Genomic DNA, 14148 nt, shown 5'->3' with positions numbered 1-14148 from the left:
GCACTTTCTCTGCCGATGGGAAAGACATAGGAAGTAATGAAAACCCTGAAGTGTTTGTTGTGGAGAGGATTCAGAGGCGACGCGTCAGAACAGAGCGCCTGCTAAACAGATCAACCTTTACGTTTGTGTAACACCCTGCACTGCCCTTAACTCGTAGCTATTTATTTGCTTTCACAGCTTCGCTCTGGAAAAGCCTCTGAGACCTCTTCAGCACCTGCCTGCGTCACACCAGAGTCTGGAGGAGTATCCTAAAGAAAACATGCAAACTGCACACACTCTTTGCATATTTTTTTATTCACCATGTGTACAATCATATTTTGCATAGATTGAAAGGAAGGGTTTACGCTGAAATGTCCAGGGGGGTATAGGGCCAAATGGTCACTCGGTTTTGCCCATTTTATGCTGTCTGACCACATTTCACCATGTTGGTAAACTTGCATGTAGCCTATTTGGTGCTGGTAAATGTATGTCTACCATATTTAGATTTTATGTAAATTGGAGATTTATCTGGCGCCTGGCTGATTCCTGAGACCTGCCTCTTCCTCGGTCTCCCACTGATAATTTCATGTGGAAGATCAGACTGTATTCTTGTGGGTGTAACAGCTTACTTCCCTACTAAATATTGTACATCTGTTTTGTCTTTGACTGGGGTGTTTTGCAGCGAGAAGAGTAATGACATCTAAATCAATAGGGCTTAGTGCGAGCAGTTGTTAAAACTTCTGGTTTTACTGGCACACACATTCTGGCCTTTGTCTTCCCTACGCCGCGGCCTACAACATGCACCAAATGTTTCACATTACCCAGTGTGAAAGCCCTCCTCTTCCTCACATTCTCTTTTACAAGTCCATACATGCGTGGAAACTTGAGATTTCATATTTCATTCTGGTTTGTGGATGTCACTGCGAGTGGACGCCGGTTCACATGCAAGCGCCTGCCCCGCTGCCTTTGATCAGACTGACCACGACTAATTGTGAACAGAGAACAAATGAAAGAAATATCGGCAAATTTCATGGGAATTGCCTCTATGGCCCGAGCTGCCCGGTGCTGCGATTAGCAGTTAAAGTAGCCAGTGGAGAATTAGGTTGTTTCCTTTTACATTTAGACTGAGATAATTTGTATGTAGGGGGGACTGGGCCATGCTTAATCCCTTATACAGAGACTTACGGGAGCACTGGGATTTGGGCTTTTCATTGTCGCGCTGCTGCAGTAACTTCCCTCCACTTCTCCGCACATAAACAACACATGAGCCTAACATTTTGATCCTTTTGAAACATGCTGCACCAGTCACCTCCAATCTGACGTGACCTATTTCATTCACACGCAGTAAATTGCATCTCGAAACTTAACACCACAACCACAAAATCCCCATATGCACTTAAAAGGTAGTCACAATTGAGCGCTGAATTGTTCTGGCAAACCCAATTCATTGCACGGACAAAGTATCAAGGGGCGACGGCATGAAAAGAGCAAAGAAATTTAAGGCTGTGTAAATGTTCCAAAAGTTTTAGTGGCCGAGGGGAACTCTCGCGGGGCTTGTTTTGCATCTCACTTTGTTCTTGCGCAGGATGGAACCGGTGCTTTTCATTCAAGACCAAAGCTATAAGACTCCTTCCCTTCACATGTAGCAACTGAGTATTTTCCTTGTCTCCCTCCACTAAACAATGTCCCCCCACTGCTTGAGTGCACAAACATGTCAGACTCTGAGGTATGTCTTTGACCTGTAAAGTTGGTGGATTTTCCGGTCGGGGGTGAAGCAGTTGGGGAAAGGGAAGGCGGGTTCGGCACAGTCCAGTCCCGGCAGCAGGTGAGTGGAAGATGAGGTCATGATGTGGTCAAGAGAAAAGCGCTGAAACCGTAGAACAACTGCTGAAACACATCAGAGAAAGTGGAGGTGTCGTTTCACACCACGTCCACCCCTCCTGCTCCAGGATCTTCAGGACGACAGCGGCCGATTGATTTGCCAGTGCATGAAAGAGATGGACTGTTACTACGAGCCCCAGGAGAGAGCTCAGCTCTGCACACGGATCCAAGACACCTGTGTTACATTTAGACCACTTTGTTAATCTCTTACCTAGTGGTTCACAAACTGTGGTTTCTGTTCATGTTTATTGGCAGATTCTGTACTTGCAAATGGTTTTAGCAGAAATCTTTATAAAACCTTCAGAGGCACATTATGCAAAGTTAATATTAGTGCATATTTCACCTTTCAGTGACCCGGTGGATGTATGGGCTTTTTCTCTCCAGGTAACACTTTGATTTACACTACCTGCCAAATTTAGAACAATGTAATGGGCTATGTAACAATGTGTAATAACTTGTACCTATGCAGTACATACACCATGGAATAATATGTGTTTGTAGTTACATAATGTAAAAAGACACACGACCCAAATTCGAACCCTAACCAAGGGCCTTATGCCCCCCCGACCCTCCATGTAACAAATACATTTTGATCAAATTTTTTAACAAAACAATCAGGAGCTGAATTGGTCAAGTAGAGATTTGGTGAAAAACTGTAGCTGTAACATAAATAGATCAATAATTTGTATATTTCTATCATTTTCATTCAAGGCCTAGAAAATGTCAATGAGACATCAAATGTATATGAAACGAGTAGACTTTGTATATTGCAGCAAATGTTACAATTAAATGAGTGCTTTCTATCGGTATAAAAAATCTAAACAATAAAATTGATCACACTTTTGAAATGTGGTTAATTATGATTAATCATATTTTATTTTAATGTTAATACTGTACGAGGTCAAAATAAAAAACACTCACATTTTAAGTATTATCTCATATTTAACAAACTAATAATACTATAATCGAATGAAAAGGCTTTTTGATAAACCGTGAGTTAAAGCTTTAACTTTGACAGTCCTTAATAGAATTAACCTCTGTTTCAATCAAACTCCAAATGAGCTTAGATTTTTTTCATGTCCCCTGTTTTATTAGTTTCATGCAGTGTCACGTTAGTGCTTTATTACACAGACTGCTGTGAGATCAAAGTTTTGTTTTTAAAAAAAGGTCTGGTATCTTCAGTTTGCTTCATCTTGTTGTCAGCGCAACAATGTTTTTGCTTTCATCAAGCTCAGGTTAGCTCCACATTTGCGCCACATTTTGCTCCGACGGAATTTCTACAAACATCTTGCATGTGCTTCTCAAAACGATGCTTCTGTTTTCTTCCTATCATCTCTTTAGAAATATGGTCTATCCCAGTGCTGGGAGAGCACCTCACTGTGGGGTAGCCCTGTGGCATATAATAGCTGCCCCATTGTCGTTGGTCACAAAAAAATAATATGTAAATGAAAAATGTTCTCGTAGGCCGGATCAAAATTCAAGTTTGCAAATAGAAGCATGTTTGACTATAAGAAAACACATTTAGATTCAGAATAGCTCGGGCCTATTTAATGTAATTGATATTTTTGATCCATTCTTCCATCTTTATCCTTTTACTAGGCATCTGGTCGCACACAGACTAAGCATAGACTACAAACTGAGCGAGTCATGGTTCCCCCTGCGTACTATATTTTTGATTCTGTAGCTAAACACAAAGACACGTGCATTGGCTGTACAAAGTTGACTTGATTGATTGAGGACTGGTTTTGAGCCTGAGGCTAGTCTGTTGTGTTGTTTGAGAAACAAATGGTGTATCAGTTTACAGCTGCTGTGTCCCACTGTGACTGCAGGGCTTTTTAATGGACCGTGAAAGATGTGGACTTTGAGTGTTACCAGTAAATAACATATTTACAAATGGAAAACAAGGACATTTATAGCACATACATAGGGATATAAAATAACATGATAAATGTCCCTTAACATGGTGACAACAATACAAAGTAAAGGAAGGGGAAGTAAAGTGTGAAGAGTCCTTTAGCATTGTCTTCTGACTGTGATCTGCTGACTGATCAAATGCTCCATCCTGTTGTCTATTTCCATGTGTTGATGTGATCATGTGTGTGACAGTTGTGGGGCACTGGTCCAGGATCAGGCCTGTTTTGGCACTCGTCTCGACATGCACTGCCTTTAGTGAGGGATAGCCTTTCACATCGCTCCTACTCATCCAATCAGCTGCGCGACAAAGGCGACAAAGAAACATAAATCTTGCAAACTACCGGTTTGATAGTGAGCCAGAGACATCCTCTGATCGCTGCCAAGCCGAAGAGGGATTTAGCGGGGGAGTGAATCCTCTTGTCACTATTGTCCGACCGAGAACTCATGGTGGCTTTGCTTCTGTAATATGATTCATGGTTGTGAGGCCCGATTTACTCTGCTTTCGATTTCTCAGCAAAAGATGAATGAGCTTGATGAGTTATTCAGTTTCCATCTCAGTCCTTTTACATGTGGCCTTCATGCTGCACAGACGCTATCACTGCACAATACGCTCTTCACAGGGATCATGAGAAACCATCAAAGAATGACTCTGTTAGGAAGTTACGAGCTGTGCATGTTAGTGTGGGATGGGAGAGAGAGAAAACATTGGTGATGGGTCATCTTTTTTTTTTTACGGAACAATGTGGCCTGGATGTCAGAGCTCATAGCTGAGCCGAGATGAGGCTTTCCTCAGATGAGGCGGGACAAATGGACCACTGAAGTAGTCTCAATGGACCAATGCGCTGAGTCAGCCAAAAGCAGGAGAAAGATGATAAACTCATGTGTTGATTTTGTGCAAATGTCAGATCAGATTGACTTATATTTGTAGATATGGTTCAGATGTGAATAGATGCACTTTAAAAGAGGTCCATTACAGTAAGAGGCACAGTCTTGCTTACTTTACTTATTGAGAGAGAATCAATTATCAGCGAGTGAGTTCTGACTGGCGGTTGGAAAATCTGATGGCACAGACTGACAGCTGCACTTCTGACAGTCTACCCCAGGGCTCCTGTGGCTACACTACAAGTCCACCAAGTATACAGTGAATGAACAATTGTCCCTTGCATTGGGAGTCTGTGAAAAATGTCACCACGGTATAGAACAATATTTTAAGCTAGTGTTGTCCTTATTCCTAATTTGTATTTACAATGCTTTAAAACAGGTTCAATAAATGCAAAAAATATATGTTTGAAGATTGTCATGAAGCAGCACATTGTCCATCATGTCAAGCAGAATTGATGCTTGAAGTATGAGGCTAATCTAGAGTATTATTGCAGAAGTTGGTGAGGCTCAGCTGTGTTGTCACTTCTATTAAAGTTTAAAGAAGAAATATTTCCATGATTCACGTCCGCACAGAACTGATGGTTTTTGAGGCAATGCTCATTGTTCTACATTTTAAGAGAGTAATGTAGCGAGTGGCTGCAGTCGAGAGGGGTATCAGATCCCACTGAAATGAGCAGCTACACATCAGACACTCAGAAGAGTCTGAGCAAGTGCAACATCAGGCACATACCACACTTTAACAAGTATCTGCCACACTCACGCTGGAACCAAGTGGAAACACATGCTGCAGGAGGGGGTGCTGCTGAGGAGGGGTCCTGCCAGAGCTGTCCCATCTCAGGATGGAGTCATAAGTCATACTGAAATACCTCCGTGCAAAACAACATGTGGACAATTGCAATTATGGATCTGGAAAACAAGAAGCAGACTTGGAGATGCAGCTGTTTGCTTTATTGTAACAAGTACAAACAACTTTATTTGGTCTCACTGAGTGTGCACCAAACATGTGGACAGGAGCTCTGAATCTCTGTATTATTAGGACTTTCACTTGGCCTTGTAGTGCATTTGCCCAGTTTAGCCTATTGCCTTTTTATTTATTATAATGTAGCCTATGCAATAAAAATATTTAGAAATGTGAACTCATTCATTTTATTTTATTACTTGTGACCATGTTTGAATTATCAGCATGGTGCAGCTGATGATTCGGGGCTTTTATTTCCCCCTCATATTGTGTAATGTACATCTGCAACCCATTGTTACCTTTCACATCGAAGTTGTGTCTTGTTTGTTGTGTTGAGAGGGATGTCTCCAATAAATCGTGAAAGCCGAAAAAACATGGGTCCCAACTGAAAAAAAGAAAAGACTAACATTATTTCAGCGGAGACATGCAAAACCTGTTAGTTCTACACAGCGTGCACACTAGCACCTGGCTCAGCTTTCTCTTGTCTTTATGTGGGAATATCGGGATAATTCAGCCAGGAATGTCAGATGTGTTTTCAAGATGATGCACCTGATACTAAAAAGCACTTCACAAGAGCTTCAGGACAAGACAGATCGCTCCCCGGAGACCTCTGCGCTTCTTTCCATCTGAGACGCTACAGTCGTTTGGTTCCGCCCGCCGCTCTGCACTTGACAGCCTGCTATCACATCATCCTATTTCGATTTCAAAGGTATTCTTGGGTAAGATAAAACCAGGAGAGATAACGTACATTAGCAGCAAATACATGAGCTCCACCGGCTGCACTTTTTTGGCGTGAGGACTCTGTTTTGGGACAGAGGCTCGGTGGGGGGCTATTTTAAAGTGAGGATCCAGACCAAGGGCAGCGATCTCACACTGGACACCTCTGGATCAGAAAGATTAGAGCTGCGTGTCTGTGTGAAGGTTCATGAAGGCCTTTCACTCCAGAGTTGGACATAGCCACAGGACAGGTGTTCTCCTCTGGACTTTTGGACGTATTGTAGTAACACACATTGCAACCATATCAGACATGCACTTTTCAGAAACACAAAACACAAAACATCACAACTTCATTCATCATGCAAGTCAAATATTGCAAAGGCTCTAATGACATGATCTTTGTCTAATTGTAATTATGCTTTTGTTTCAGTTCGGATTCCTGCTAATGGCGACATCATGCATGTAGGATGAAGACAGTAAAAGCGTGTTAAAGTGTGTTTAGGTCCATTTGGGTGGCCATCTGGTGAAAGAGGCAGAGTTCTTACATGTGCTGCAGTATCCTATAGACTGAGGACAGTGAAGCCAGTGAACACATCAATAAAGTATATGTGTTTCACATGCAGAAATACCGGCACATCAGTCACACAGCAGGCTGCCGCCCTCGCTCACATGTGTGCTTCAATGTGTGCCACCTTTTCTTCCATTCACAGCTCTGATTAGAAGTGCACTTTGTGCCACTATAAATCATATTAAGCAGACTGCTTTGTTCAGACGTCTTTTAACTGTAGCTGCTGTGAAGTCTGTTGAGGGAAGGAATAGGAGTCAAAGGTCAGTCTTTGTAATCCACAGCAGAAATATTTTCCTCACATTTGAGAACTACAACCATGGTTCTGTCATTAGAAATACATTTTAAAAGTTTTATTTTGTGAAGCAATGCACAAGTATTGTTTCCTTACGGGGACAATAAAGTAAACTTTAGCATTAAGTTTTTGGTTATCACTTCTATTAAACGTTCCAAAATGTATTGACTCAACTTCTGCCAATGCACATTGTCCTGGCATTATTCTAAATGATCTACTGCTTTTTCCTTTTTGTCCATGAAGACATTATTATTATTATTATGACTTTTAAATCCCAAGCATATTCCCACGCCCGTGATGATCATTGTTGTTGAGGCCTTGGCAGTCTTTCAGCTCGCAGTGATGGATGTCCAGTGAGGCATGGCCAAACAACATGAACACAGGTGTCTGAGCTGCACTTGTGAGCAGGCATCTTACTGTGGCCATGATCAAAGCAAGGCAGGAGATTTTCCCCTCTGCAAATCAACAAGACAGTTTATAGTTCATGCTATAGTTGTTAGCATGATGGTGTTTGCCTGTAAGATAAAGACCACACTTGTCTTTTAAAGAATATTTACACAAACTACAAAAGCGTGCAGAATACAGAGTCTTCTCCACTGTATTTATCTTTGCTATCAGATGTTGAAAGTGTTCCCCATTCATGCCCACCTTGGTGCAGTGTGGACATCATTCATTACACATTCACAATCCAAATACCTGCATGGAAAGTACAGTGCCGCAATGAGAACCAAGAAACAGATATATTCAACTTCTGTGCCATAAAACTCAAAATAGAGATGCCATTTCAAAACTACGACCAGTAACCCGAGAAGATAAAGTAGTTTCTTATCAATATATCTGAGTGCAATTTGTGTGTTGGTTTTTTTAGACTCATGTTTTTAAATCTCTTAAGCTGTCCCGTGCCTCACACAATCTGTTATATACATCCTTTTAAAATGAAGTCAAACGATAAAAAAGATATAGGTGTCTCAACAATAAAAAAGATGTGCTGTGAGCGTCTACTTGACTCATCTACTGTATTGCACAAACAAAGCAGCATATTGCGCCGCTCTGAATGTGGCAGTGGAGCATTTGTCAAGAGCCTGTGCAGCTGCTCAGCGTCTGATCCTGTTTGTGATCTACCCCCCCCCTGCTCCTGCCTCTGTCCCACGGGGGCAATTACAGAACTCCCGACTTCATACACAGACTTAACAGAACCTATAAAGAGCAGATCCAGTGTCTACAGAGCCTCGCAGCCGATTCCGGAAGCTTCTAAGCAGCAGAAGCTACTGAAGTGCAGGGTTAATCCCGGCTATTCATTTCAGGTGGGATGTTTTCGCTATGGGCATCTTTTATAAAGAGACACTTTGGAAGATCCACCGCCACGCTTGACTTAACACTTGATTTGCATTGTTTTGAAATGACACCTGATCCCATTTGCATCCAGGCTCTGGCAGTGTGACAGATCCTGTTGTTTTAAACTATTGTTTTTAGTTTGTTGGACTCACTACTGTCATCTAATCTTCCTGTTCTGCATGGTAGACTCCAGAAACACGATCACTAATCCAAACTCTATTTCTATCACTGTACTTCATGTTGTTCTTTTGTTATGTGGTATTTTTAAATGGTGTTGTGTCTGTTTTTACTGATGCTAAAAGACACATTTCTGCTCTTTGGAACAGACAATTCTAACATATTGACGTCCTCTATTAAAGCAGTACTAAGCAACTCATGCCCCTAGAGGCCATAAGCGCCACTGCAGGTGTCGTAGCATGTTGCGTTTTTTTAATCATTAATTGTCCGTGAGAGTAAACACTATGCTGACAAAAAAGACAAAGGGAGAGAGGGATATTGTACATCCAATTACACAACGGAGATCATTTTTTTCACTCAAATTTGGCTGTAAATACTGTTTAAGTGGCGCTAACCCACAGTTAGTTTTGCCCGTTAGCCTGTTGGCTTCTTCTTCGTGATTCCATTAGTGTGTATTGAGGCCTCAATACACACTATTGCAGCGAAGTTGCAATTGTGGTTTTCTGGCCAGAGACACCATTAATACTTGTATTACCCCTGGAGGGAGTTTTTTTAAACTCGCATTTAATTAAATTTGCATAGCCTTTGCATAGCCTTCAGATTAAACAACCCTCGCAGAAAGCAGTTATCATATTTATACAACATCAGTTATAAAGGCTACCGTTTCTTTCATCAGAACTTCTTGTTTGACATCAAACAAGAGGCAGTGGCTGTTGTGGTGGAACGTTGAAGTGTATTATGTAAATAGGTTCAGGCAGTGAGCTTTTCAGGAATTAGAGCTGTTTACCCACTAAATATTGTCATAGCCACTGATGCGGCATTTCTCTTTTTTTGAGAGAGAGAGAGAGAGAGAGAGAGTTTAATTTCACTGAAATGTTTGTAATGAGTGAGCAGTGCAGCTTTTATAACCTGCTGTTAAACATTTTGGCTGCTCATGAGCACATTTTGATCTGCATTCAAGTCATTCAGATGACTTTTTCCATTTATGATCATTTCTAAGGGACAGATTCCTTATTGAGATTGGCCCTGTATGTAACCACAAATGAGTTAAGCTCTTTTATGTGACATTCTGTGTCTGTCATATTTGAATGAAGCCACTCAACATTCTGCATAGTATTGATAAATCTTTTTAAATCCTTCGCCACACCTTGATTGATTCCATGTTTGTTTTATTTAGCAGTTTAAACCCTGGGCTATAGCGTAGTACCTTGTAGCGAAATTCAGAACATGTTTCCACAGGCCCAAAACAAAATACAATACCGCATGGTTTAATGAAGACAGCCACATAAAAGATTTCACCTCGCCCCGTAAAACAACACGAAATAATGCGCTCAAGTGCTCCCATTCAGCCTCACTGTTGACATGACGGCTTACTCTCCTGGCAAAGGCATACTACGTGCTTCTCTGACACTTTTCATTAGCACTCGCACAAAAGCAACAGTGAATGACTCGGAGTTTTTGAGGAGCAAAGCTGACAGTGTCTTATGGCCATTCATCACCAAAGGCACAGGCTTCAGACATCAAGAGTCAATACTGCTGCTGAAACTTGAGATGATTTCTTGCTAAACTCCCCATTAGTCATTGGCCCATATTTCAGGGTTAGCCAATCATGAGAGAAGTAATTGTCGGATCTGGAGTCGCAGTGATCATAGTGTGTTTGTTTAACCACCATGCAGTCATGCGCAGGAATTTGGACCAGTGATTTTTGTGAGATGCTAAGAATGACCTGAGCACAAAAGAACAGCAGAAACAACAGAGAGGCACTCAAAAAGTCAAGAGTGCATAGCTAAATGTCATGGAAATAGTAACATGAAGGGTCATAAAGAAATATTGGCACCAATTATAAATATGACCAAAAAAAACTGTGCCGCAATTATTGGCACCCCATGAATTTATATAAGAAAGTCCTTTTGAAGCTTTTCTTTTTTTCTCTGGCTAGAAACAGATAATTTTTCATTCATATCACTTCTTGTTTCGTTGGTTTTTGAATATGAGGTTTCACATGGGCCATATTTCACTATGAAATAACCTGCAAAGGATGTGTCTAACTGGGAAATGCTGTTATTTGGGTCTTGGACTCCAAAAGTCCATCAATTCTCACTTTCTTCACCAACAATTATTGAGAACAGTTGCTCAAAGGAAGCCCCTGCTCTCGCCTAAACACAAACTGATGAGTCTTGATTTTTCCCCTCGAAATCTTTCATTTCCAAAGTAAAAGTGTGCTGTGGTCAGGAAAAGTATCATCAAAGTCAAAAATGGGGGTGAGACTTGAATGGTTTGGGACTGTTTCTCTTCCAGAGGACCTCTCAAAATCAAGGGCTCCATCCGAAACCCTCAAATACGTAGCTTCTATGTCCTGATCCTTTCAGTCCTAACACTTATGGCGTGGTAAGGTCAACTGTTAGATCCCTATGCAGTTAGGAACAAGAGCTTCAGCAGCATTTGCCCAATCCAACCGTCATTAGCCAGGGCGGAAATCACAGGGGAAGTGACATCACCAGCAGCTGTTTCAGAAAAAACTACATTACCAATATAGCATTGGACTACAAAAACACTCCTTCCACTGCCACTGACTTTAATTGAATACACACAGAAATAAATTTGGATGGCACATAGCTCCTAATCGCCGAAGGTCCCTATGCTAAAAAAGGTATATGATAGTTAGCTCTTTTCCCTACCTCCTTCCTATGACAGCTCTAGGCTTCTCTCTTACCAATTCACTGGTTTCGGATGTAACCAAGATGTGGCCATAGCAGTGCCCTAACTGTACTCCTACTGAAAATGTGGGAGAGACCAGCTCACCCCAATGGATTTTCAGAGATGTTTCCCCCCACAGCAGTCTTTTCTCATATTTACGTGGGGTGTCAATATGTCAAGGTCCTGGGACTCCCTCTCCTCTGCAATAATAGACTAATGCCTTGGCAGCTGAGATCTTTTATTGAGTTGTGTTGTGTTATGCTACATCAAATTTTCAGCACTGTGCTTTCCAGTTAACATAAGCTTTAGATTATAGCTATGAAAATGATTTTTGAATCAGTTAGATGAAAATAATGGTTTGTTAATGCCCGATGGCACAAATATAAGAACAGAAAAGAGAGAGCACTTTTGAGATAGTAAAACCTTTTGTGTTTGCTGTATTTATGACATTACAAAATTTTTATGGTTTGTTTAGAAGACAATATGTCGCCATAGAATACCAACGTTTTTATCCCTGCTGTTATTTGATAGAAGATTTCATCATTAGTTTGGGCCAAAGAGGGTCAATGGCGCCTTGGGGAGCACTAAGCGATACATAAAAATTCTAGTGTACCTTGTGTAATGCATATTAAATCTTTTGCCACTGAGGGACATTTTCAGCGCTGGGCTTTATCCGCAAGAAAAAGCTGTGCAGGAATAAGCCATTACTTGCAATCCTATCCCGTTTGATTTCTGCGCGCAGCGAAAGGAAATCGTCGCCACTGAGCTGTGTGAAACAAGGAAACCATAACATTTGGCCTGTCTCTGCGGTGAGGGAACCAAAACTATCCCACTCAGGAGCACCTTCCACAGGGCTCCAGTGCACGGTGAACTCCGAGTGAACTGGCTGTTAATGATTATAACCCTGATATATGCGGGTTTGTATGGCAAATGAGGGCACACTTAGGGAGCCACAGGGGCCGCGTTATGCTTTTGCTCTTTTCTTACAGCTTAAAGAGGTCCACCTGTTCCCTGTTAAGTCACACCGTGTTACAGTGAACTCCCAATATTTGAAAAGCATCAGACAACACAAAAACGCGCGATCTGGGCTGTCAGCAGGGGCAGTTCCCGCCAGGCCATTTGACTGAATTAACAGTGTTGACCTTAAAATGTAAAAAGGTGTTGCATACAGATTCACCCGAGATTGCCGGATGGAAGAAAAGAGCATCTTTACAGAGTCAGTAGAGTTTATCATAACAAGTCACTGTGCTTTGTCTGATTTAGGGTCAGTTCAGGGTCTGTTGTTACACTGTGAGGGTAAACTGTAAGGGTATAACAGCAGTACATTGTAGTGTACATTGCTATTGAGAGTCCTTAGCTCTAGAGAATACACTGTAAAGTCGTATTTCTCATGAGCATTATACGGGGGTAGGGTTTAGGGTTCATTTTGACTGGAAATTTTTTGAGCACGGCATTTTTGTAGTAATGGTGGACACTTTGACTGCCAAGACCTTACCTTAATAAATCCTTTTCGTAGTCCCTCTGGGGGTAATACAAGTGTTGATGTTATGATTGGGGGGTCTTTCATCTCCCCTGGTGTCTCTGGCCAGAAAACCACACTTGCAACTTTCCCTGCACCGACCTGGTGGCGCAATACACACTTATGGAATCACGAAGAAGAAGCTAACAGGCTAACAGGCAAAGCTAACCTCCGCCTTTTGCCACTTTATCAATGCTTACAGCCATGTTTGAGTGAAAAAAAATTGGTTTGTGACATAATATCCCTCTCTCCCTTTGTCTTGTCTGTCAGCATAGTAGGCCTCTTTACTCTCACGGACAATAAATGAGTAAAAAAAAAAATGTTACATGCTATGACACCTGCAGTGGCCCTTATGGCATCCAGGGACATGAGTTACTTAGTTTTGCTTTAACTGTGAAAAGTTTGTAAATATTTTTTATACATAGGCTTTTCTTTATTTTCAACATTATTTACATTGTGTGATTCTTATTGAAGACATTAAACTATGAATGAACACATGGGATGATGTAGGAAACGAAAAAGGGTGAAATAATTGAAAATATGTTGGCAGGTTCTCATGAGCTTCATATAATAAGGTCGTCACCTGAAATGGTTTAACAGTCGCTGAAGTGATCGTGTTGCTCATTGAGAAAATATCAAAATGCAAAGATGTAATGAAAGCACAAGGCAGCGTTTTTGAAGAATCTATCTCAACTTTGTTTGTTTAAAATATAATTCTGTGTTCATTCATAAATCAATGTCTTCAGTGAGAAACTACAATGTAATATTAAAAGAAAAGAAAAAACAATTTCTAAAAAAGCGTCTCCAAGCATTTGACTGGTAGTGTACTTGTAAGGGTTAAACAACCACGAGTCGTGCATTATACAGTTTTATTGCACGACGCAGAGTCAAGAACACCACGACCCGAAGTGCATTAAAGTGCATATGACACATTAGACACATTTTTAACTAAAACATAGTTAACACAATTATATTTAAGATTTTGCTAAAGACTGGACCCAGCTTTCTTTAGTTTGGCCTCTTTTGTGATGTTTATAGTTTCCCTTCCTTATTGGACACTGACAGGAAGTGACAAAGATGAAGGCAAAGCATTTTAAAGCAGTACTAAGTAACGTGTTTACCTTAATAAATCCTTTTCGTAGTCCCTTTGGGGGTAATACAAGTGTTTATGGGATGATTGAAGGGTCTTTCATCTCCCCCTGGTGTCTCTGGCCAGAAAACCATGTTTG

The sequence above is a fragment of the Gobius niger genome (assembly GCF_951799975.1).
Source record: "Gobius niger genome assembly, chromosome: 1".
NCBI lineage: Eukaryota > Metazoa > Chordata > Actinopteri > Gobiiformes > Gobiidae > Gobius > Gobius niger.
The sequence above is the reverse complement of the archived record's forward strand: the minus strand, read 5'-3'. Positions refer to the sequence as shown.